General features: G+C 36.0%; 1 long non-coding RNA gene across 1 annotated transcript; it reads left to right on the top strand.

The window, feature by feature from the left end:
- Positions 1-2,497: 2,497 nt before the first annotated feature.
- Positions 2,498-8,250, top strand: LOC308176853. Its single transcript, XR_013938696.1, has 3 exons — positions 2,498-3,371; positions 3,975-4,033; positions 6,027-8,250. It is a non-coding gene; the product is annotated as an uncharacterized lncRNA (long non-coding RNA).
- Positions 8,251-9,637: the final 1,387 nt, after the last annotated feature.

Raw genomic sequence — 9,637 nt, 5'->3', positions numbered from 1 at the left:
CACACAGTAAGAGGAAATGTTAAACCCAAAATATTTTTGCTATTGGTATTTTAATCAAGCAAGAGACATCCCTCATGGAAGCTTAACTGGGGACTTAAAAATCTTCATTTAAATTGAGATTCGAAAATGTATAACCCAAGACATTGAATACCTTTTTCAGACATACTATGCATGAAGATCATTATGCTTTTAGCTAACCTGTTTGTCATAACTTACTACTTATCAGAAAGCTAAGTTGGAACTTTAGATAAAAGGAGGTATATGAGGTTTGGGAGAAAATACTGAACAATGACTAGGGATTGATTTCTTGCCAGCCTGAAAAACTGAAGAATTCAAAAGTTGTCTTTAAGGCAGTGATTTGGACTTACCAAGACCAGGCAGCCTGTGTCATCTTTTGTACCAAACAGGAGCTGATGCAACCAGTTTGGAAAACTTTTGACACTAATCTCTTCTGACATAAATATACATTGTGTGACACAACGGTGAACTGCCCATTATGAGAAACATAGCTGTCTTATATTCACCACAAACCGATGCTGTCCTACGCTTGTATGGGCTGACATTAGTGGCATTAAACCCAACAGAACAAGAGGAGAGTGACTCACTAAAATAATTCTTCTTGCATTTTCCCAAATTGCCATCAATGCCACTCATTTTGTGGGAGTAAATGTTATTCCTTGCAATAAGAAAGCAACTATAAGATTGGATCTGCAAAGCAAATCACATTCCCCAGGTGTTTCCTAGCATCACATCGACTTAATAGAAGTAAAAATTTAATTGAGGGGGAAAGTCAGATTCTACTCTTCTGCAAGAGTGCAGTTCACTTGCATGGTGAAAACAAGTAAAAAAGTAACCATAATTTTAATTTGTGAAGGGTCAGATATTTTTCCAGTTAGTAGTGGCTTGAGCTGTCTTACGTAAAATCTTTGAATATAGCATAGCAGCATCAGGTCTTCAGTAGTTTGAGTGTTTGCGAAACATTGGTGTTTCCTCTCCACAATTTACCAAAAAAAACCCAAACAAACAAACAAAAAAAAGCGTTCACATGAATGAATACATCTTAGCAAGTTTCTTTAGTTTCTTACTAATTGGCAGCAGTATTTTTTTTTTCCTTCTTTCCTAAGCTTCTGCAACAGCTTAGTCCAGTAGCAGTTGGCTCCTTCCTGATAAAGTAGGAATAGACATTTTGGTTTCCACAAACATGTGACAGCTCTTTCTTGCCCAAACATTTTAACTCCTTCTGTAAGATCTTCCAAACTCTTCTCTGTCTTGCCCTGCTAACATACAGTCTACATTGTAAGCAAGAGAAGACCAGGAAAGAAGGGGAAGAATTGGAAAGGTTTAGGAGACCTAAGAATACCATGAAGTTGGCAAAAAATGCCTGGAAAATCAGAGCAGCTTCAGTCCCCAAAGAGAGGTACCTATAAAAATGCAGCATGCCCCCCCAAAAAAATGAGGTTGTCTTGTCTACTGTGGGTATTTGTTAGAGATGTTTGGATAAACAAGTGAATAAATCACAGTCCTTTTCACTTTCCAGTTTATTCACCTGTAAACTTTCCAGTTTATTCATCTGTTTTCCTTTAAAATTTTCTGACTGCAAAGAAGTAATTGAGCTTTTACAGTTTTAAATGGGCATTGGAATTACAAAGAACAGAAAAACACAAAACTGAAAAAAAAAAAGTTTCTGTTGTGAAGATTTGTTTGCTTGATCTATAATGTTTATTTATCAAACCGACTAAAGTACCTGTGGATGGATACAAGAACTCCAAGCTGTTTTCCTTCTCTGCATGTGCTCCAAACTATTCCACTGAAGCTAACGCTGAGCATTTGCATGTCTCAGGAAGGACTGGTGATAGAAGTCTTACATTTGAAATGGGGTGAAAAGCACATTTTTATCCAGGTCAGATGCAAGTGGCAGGTACATTGTATATCACTATGAACTGTGCTGTTTTTTTAACTTCAGAAGAATTTGGCAATCTCTCACTAATGCTTGGAAATTAAAGTGTACTTTCAAAGTTGTCTGGGAAGATCTATGGAAAAATAAATGTACAAGGTTTATTTTGAAACATGTAAAAATTATATTGGACATTTATATTACACAGATGTTATCATGTTCCTGCTAACCATAAAAACTATAAAAATAAGAAACATAGATGTGAGGAACTTCTAGTGATCAGCTATATTAAGAAATTACAGTGACAATCCGTTCCCTTCCTGTTGTCTCAAAATAGTTTAATTATAAATAAATCAATGGCATAGAGATTCAGCAACCCATCTGAGGAACTTTCATGAACGTTTTCATGCATATTTTTATAACAGACTGCCCAAAGCACCTCAGTAAAACTTATTTGTCTGCCTTATTGTCACACAAAAATTGCAATTGCATATTACTTTATTCTTCACCAAAATGCCAGTTAAGTATTATTCCACAAACTGCAGGCTAACACTCCTTAAGTAATACCATTTTAACTGAAATACATTTCATTATTTGAGGGAATATTACAGGAGTTTAACTAGATGACTGCTTCATTTAATACCTCTCAGCTCCTCAGGAACAGCACCTGACCACATCCTATTGATACAGAAAATTGCAGCAGGCTTGCTCTCAAGCTCCATTTTCTACACGAGAAGAAACTGCTTTACTATAGCTCAGCTATAACCTGAAAACCAGCTGTCATTTCCTTTCTGAGAATCTTGCTAGATAACAAAAATTTCACAAGCTTCACAAATAAAGCTATTATAATAACTAAAGATTTGCAACATCCAGCCTCAGCTTCTAGGCTTACCACTGTAGCTAGTGAAAGGACCTTCACTCGAGTGTATTGGGTTTCCCCCTTGAGAACTCCTTCTCTTTTCACTAACTACAGAGGAAGCTGCAGTTGCTCAGTGCTGTAATTTAAGCAGTTAAACTTAGGTGCTTAGAGAAACAACTGCGAACCTCCCTTTAAATATGCTGTGTCTCTCACATATAGCAGTTTAATATTAGAAGGTGATGAGTGGGGTCATAAGAAGAAAAGCACTCTAGAAAAGGTTGATAAAAAAAATAATAATAATAAAAAAATTGTTTAGGCAGTAAGTTAGAGGAAGAAAGGCTGTCTAGACATCAAGGAGAAGGAAGATATTGAATTTTTTGTACCTATGCCTGTTTAAGAATGCTTCATTGTTCTCAGACTATTGCTATGGGTAAGAGTAAGCAGTCCTGCTTCTTGTTAGTCCTGCAAGCTAACTGGAGCTAACCTGGAGCGCAGCACTAAAAGCCATGTACCTGCAACAGCAGGGAACTCAGTGTGGGCTGCATGATCCACTTTTCTGTTCAGACAGGTTTTGCAGTCTAGTCTAAGTACCCTGCTGCTGTATCTCTGCTCCTCTTGGTATGTAATGTTAGACCTAGGTATGTCTGTGAGAATTGTTTTGCCTCTGACTACAGTACTGATAGAATAATGATATGTAGCTATGATTATGCCCGTTCCTGCCTGGAAAGTCTTGAAAAGGAAGTCTACTTCTAAAATTCTTTATTTTGATCCAAGCTACTTTTTTTTTTTTTTTAATTTATTATTATTATTATTATTTTAAAATCTCATAAACCTAAGTATTTTATTTCGAAGTGTTTATTTATTTATTTATTTTTATTTATTTGTCTTCCTATTTATTTAGTTTATTTTACCTTAGAATAGTGAAGATTTCTTCATAAGGTGAACATTCTAACATTCTTTAGGAGATTATATGTTTTCATTAAAAACATTTATTCTACTTCTTAATTAAAGCTATTTGGTTGAATTCAGCTTAGATAGTCATATAGTTTTGCCTTTTTTTTTTTTTTCCCCAGACTGTCTTATGAGTTATTTTTGCCATCCAATTCTAATGTGACTATACTTCTTGTTACCTGTGGTTTGTCTCTAGCTGAATGAAAGTCCGTAGCTTTTATAGGGACTTCAAGCAGAACTTAGGCCTTAACTATTTTCTTTTGGTAACAGGATCCTGAAGACAAATCTGCATTGCTCACCAGGATATGCCTTTTTTTCAAGAGACTGGGGTAAGTAATCAATCCAGATACTAACAAAAACTGAATCAGTCACTATGCAGTCATATTTAAAAAAAAATAAAAATAAAATAAAAAATAACATCAGTTTTACTAGCAGCGTGTCAACTTCAGTGCCCCATAATAATAATAAAAAAGTACAGATCTTCCTGTGATTGTAGAAAAAGTATACTAAATAGGAACAACAGCAGCTTCTATAGGTCTTTTTCTAAAGAAAACTAAAATTCTTTCCTGGTTCTCACCAAAAATAAAAGGAAAAACAAAAACAAAAAAAATCTTTCCACATGTTCATGCTCTGCTTTTTTATGCTTTGTGTACATATTTCAATTTGTGGTGTGTGTATATATGGTGATTTAGTATTGTCTAGCTAAGCAACATACAGATCCATTTGATGTTAAATTAATAAATATTTGTTACTTGAAGAGAAACAATTTGACACATTTTGTAAGTATTATTACTTTAGAGATTGTATTGTATCAGAAAAGAAAAAAGGAAAGGAAAAGATAGGGAGCTTTCAAAGTAGGTCATTTTGCGCAGGAATCAAATGCAGTGGTGATTAACACTTGAAGACATCTCTATATATCAGAAAGGAGATCAAGGTTGCTCTGTGTTCCTTTTGCTTTAAAGTCAATGGTAAAAAGTACAACCAAGCTTAGTAATCTCAGAAATATATCCAAATACTAAGTAACCAAGAAAGGGAATACTTAAAGAAAACTGAAATAGTGAAGATCTGAAATAGTGAAAATATAATGAAGTAGTTCAACAGATAAAGATTCTAATAGTGTTTTAATATGTCAAAACTAACTTTCACAGGATGAGACTTCAGATTTAGAACCCAAAGTTTAGTTTATAAATGATGTTTAAATTAGCTAAAGTGCACCCCATCAGCGAGATTTCCTAAAGTATTCAGTGTTGACCTGACAGCCCCACTGGCATCTCTGCACTATGTATACTAATTTTAATATAGAAATGTGAGTCACTGAAAAATTTGGAAAGTATATTATTTGATTTGCACTAGATAATGATCTCCGGTAAAGAGGGTGTTCAGAGAATGGCATGTCAACAACACTGACTCAGCTGGTGGACCAAAATATTTTCTCAATCTGCATGTTAAAGTGTACTATTGAAATTTCAGTTTAGTTAATTTTATTGAAGCTCGAAATAAAATTATTTCCAATAATTGTTCCCATGCCCTTCCATATATGTAGGTATACATGTATATCTATGTATATTGCAGCCCAGTACTTCAGAGGAAAGAGGAAGAAAGGTGATAAAGTGCTGATATATCTTTTCTCTGAATCTTTCATGCAGGGAAAATACAGTTCAGGCCACCAGCCCATTATAAGCAGAGGATGGAAAGGTTTTTCCTCCTGAGTTCATCTACGCTATAATCAGTGATAAAGCTCAGGGAAGAATTATGCTAATAAAATCTGTAGGCATTAGATAGCAAGCCAGATTTTGAAACCTCGAGTCTCTTTTCAGCCCTTAAATTGAAAATGGGTTTTTGTTACAATGGCTTACAGCTGTGGTCCCACTCACTCCACTGACCCTTGTGACCAACTCTGTCTCAACTAATAATTTGGAAGTGAATTTCAGCCACCACATCTGACTAATTCCCTGCAGCAGCCACACTCCATTTAAATTATTGAATACATAATACGAAATACGACTGTTTCATACCAAAAACCAGAGGCTGGAAAATTGCTTTGGAAGGCTGAGAGTGATTTCTCAGAAGTTCTGTTTGCAGTAAACATTCACAGTTAGCAATGTAGTGACTTTAAGCGCTGTGTAGGTTGGGAGTGCAATTCGTAAACTAAATGCAAGAAACTTTGTGTTATTGAATGGCTCACTTTTGGTCCAGTCACTAATTAACAATTTAAAACCAAAAAGATGATATCTCCAGTCTCTCTGAGCATGTGCAGTTAATAAAATTTCTCGGTTTGGACCCAGGAATTTTCAGGTAAACTGTATTTTACTCTTTCAACAGCACAGATCATTGTAGCAACATGTTAGGGAAAAAAAAAAAAAAAGATACAGAGCTATTGAAGACACAAATGTGGGCTGCAAGCCATCTCATCCTGTGATGAAAATTAATGAAGTTGCACAAGGTAAGAAGCTGTGGACTGCACCAGTGCTTGGATGGGAATCTCCAGCAAATGTCTCCTTATCCTCCTGGAGACAGTATATCTCCTGTCTCCTGTTCCTTTGTGGAACCATGGTGCTTTCATAAGAGCTACTTCAGAAAAATTCTCAAAGGCATGAAAAAATTCTCAAAGTTCATGAATAAATTTTCCACTTTCATCCTCAAAGTCCTACTTCTCCTAAATTTCAAAACCAGCCACTCTTCAGCTTTTTTTCTTTGAACCTTTCTCCTTTCCCTTACCCTTCATTTCATTTTATATGATCTATAATCAAGTAGCCCCTAAAGTCTTTGACATTCTCTCAGATCTGTGTGGATCTGTCCCACATCTTGGGATACACCCCCCGTGTCTGTTTATTTAAATAAAATAAATGAAAGCTGGCTTTCTCAAAGGAAGATGACCTATCTGGCCAAACAACTTGGACAAAGATAAAGTCTTGATAGATGAGTGCAGAAAGGCACTTCAGTGCCATGTAGAAAAGGATAAACTATGCATGAAGACTAGACTCAATAGAGCAGATAGCCCACTTTCTACTGTACAGAAAGTGCTACGGTTGGTTATGTGGATGTTCCCCATGTCTTCAAGTGGGCTGTCTGTTCAAGTTACAGATCGTTATATAAGTGAGGACAATCTAGAGAGGCTCTGAGACTATGCATCTGTACACCTCAGCTGTTAGCTCACCTTTTAATACCTCTATATTGAACTACATTTTTAAAAAGATTTTATTTGTTCAGTACAGAACTTTTTGTGTGTGTCTCACTGGTGATTGTGTAGCCTGAAGAATACTTTTTATTTCTCTGTCCTAGAACTATTTAGGTATGTGCTTTATTAAGCCTTTTTCTCTGCTGGCTGCACTTTAGAAGTGTAGGAAATAATCTGTTATTCATTTGTAAAACATTTTGTGACGAGGCTTCTCTACATATATAGAATTATGATTGGTATTTAAATTTGAAACTGGTTCTACACTTTCAAAGTGGAGGAAATGAGCTCCATTATTCACGTGTAAAGCATTCTGTAATGAAAATTTCTCTACATGTATAGTCTTATTGTTGATATTTAAAACTGGCTCTCCACAAAGAAGGTATCCTCTGTATATTTTGGTTTCCTACCCCATTTGCCCATGTACCCCATTTGCCCATGTATCTTTCACTCCCCCAATACTCTTTGGAGCTATTAGATTCCTGTTATGACTGAGATGTCTCAAAGATATTAAATTCCTAGTAAATATGTGAGTACAGATAGCAGGCTGAGGGGAGAGAGAGAACTAACAATACTACTGGTAGAAAAGCAAGAACTCTGCCCCTTATCCATTCTGAGAGGTATCATCAGCTGGACAGTCAGTATGCACCTTGACTTTCCAAGACAAACACAAAGTTCCCAGACAGGAGCTGATTAGTGCGGACTGTAGAAGGGAGATGCGCTTGGGAACGTGGGAGTGCTGTAGATGGTGTGGTTTGTGAGAGATGAGGCATAAATTCACAGTTTCTATCCCACTGCCCATGGTGTCCATCTGCATTCTGTATTTGGTTGTATTTTGTCTGGTGTTTATGGGGACTTAGCAGTTTTCATGTATAGTTATCCAGAAAATTTCAGCTACATTTAAATGAAAGAAAATGGATATAGGAAGGTCAAAAGCACACAGGAATTCTGGTTTGTGATTTATCAATAATATCACCCTTGAGTTGAAAACTTGAGGACCTTCTCACTCTGAGCCATTGTCATGATAAAAGAAAAGCAAACAATGAGAAGATCAAAGCCATGAAGCAGTGTGGAGGGAAGTGGCAATACTATTTTCCTCACCGGCATTACGGAGCAACATTAGAAATATAACAGCACAAGACCTATCTCTTTATACAAGTCTCTTCTGATATTCATGAGCAGTACAGATTTTGCTACATGAATGTGTTTAGGAATAGATGTATCATCTTACTATTTATGCTTGTCAAATTTTGGCACATTATTTCACTGTGTTAATCATTGCTTCTGTATTTCCAGAACTTGATATGCAAGTCTCATATTGGTAAGCAAATGAAATACTTGTTCTAGTAGAGTGTAAATAAGGTCTTCCCTTCTGACTGTGAAAGCTGTAAAGAAACATAAAATGTAGTATATTGTTAAAAATTCATTTTAGATAAACATAGTAAAAATGCTGAGCAACTATGTTCATCATCACAAACTTGCCATCTGTGGATGATGAGTAAAAGAACTATATATAGAAGTGGGTCCAGTGTGTATAGACTTCCTTAATTTTATGGGGCTACAAACGCATTAACATTTCCTGACAATTTAAAAGAAGCAGCAAATTGCAGTCCCACTCTGCTGGTACGCGTTCTGTTAACCAATGAACTGGGAAAAGCAAGCTCTTCCTACCTACTGCAGTTTAAGGGGAAGAATAAAGGCATAGTGTCCCCCGACTTCTCAGAGCCTGTGCCCAAAATCTTAGCAGGGAATGCAAATTTGGAAAAAGGTGTATAAAAATTGCTTTCACATTTGTCATTGCTTTATTTTTGCTTTCCAGAAATATTTCTGGAAATATTTGTGAAATAGCTAGCAGCTTCATAAAAACAGTGAAATTTAAAGACAAAAGATCTGGTCCATGCATAATAAGAACTCTGAAGCAAAATTGAACAAGCATTATTCCCCTAATCCTATGACTAAAAATTATACAGAAGTCTTCTGGATATGGAAAGGAAAAATCATAGTTCTCACCTTTATATGCAAGAATATGTTTCTAACAGTGAATGTTAAGGAGTCACAACAAAAGATTTATGAAAAAAGTAGGCATAAAGAGTCATCTACAGGAATTCCTGCCTGGCAGTCAAATATGGAATATTCAAGTTAAATGTATCTTGAGGACTAATCACAAACAAACAACAACAATAAAAAAGTGTGTGCTGAGTTCAGACTGAATTATGACATTCTTTTCAATAGGGAATGTTTATTCACTTGAATAAACTTAATGGTTAATTCAGTGGGAATATTTGTGATAAGTTTTGAGGAAAGTGTGTATTAAAGGGCCTGAAATTTCTGCCTAACTTTTATGCTCCTGAGGTGTTTAGCATATCTTTTATCATTCAGGATTTTCCTGTAGATTCCCATATGGTTGTCTTCTCCTGACCAAGTATCCTATGTTGTGGAATCAGCAGCTAAATGGTCAAGAGTAAGAAATAAACCCCTTGCATGCAAGCCAAACTGTGTGACAAGCTAGGTGCTCCTTGCCTTTTTTTGTTGTTGTTGACATGGAGTCAACAACATGGAGTCACACATCAGTGTGACATGGAGAGGAACTGAGTGACTATGGATACACTCTGGCTGGACAGATCTCTGAGAGAAGTCTTTTGGTGTCCTGGCATTGAAAAGCACACTGGAGATTATCATGGAAACTAGCGGGTATATATCATCAGGATGACTCAGTAGATTAATGATGAGGTGCCACAGATATCTGACTCCTGAGGCT

Source organism: Anser brachyrhynchus, assembly GCF_964034855.1.
Source record: "Anser brachyrhynchus genome assembly, chromosome: 1".
Taxonomy (NCBI): Eukaryota; Metazoa; Chordata; class Aves; order Anseriformes; family Anatidae; genus Anser; species Anser brachyrhynchus.
Note: the sequence above shows the minus strand (reverse complement) of the source record. Positions and strands in the feature narration are given on the sequence as shown.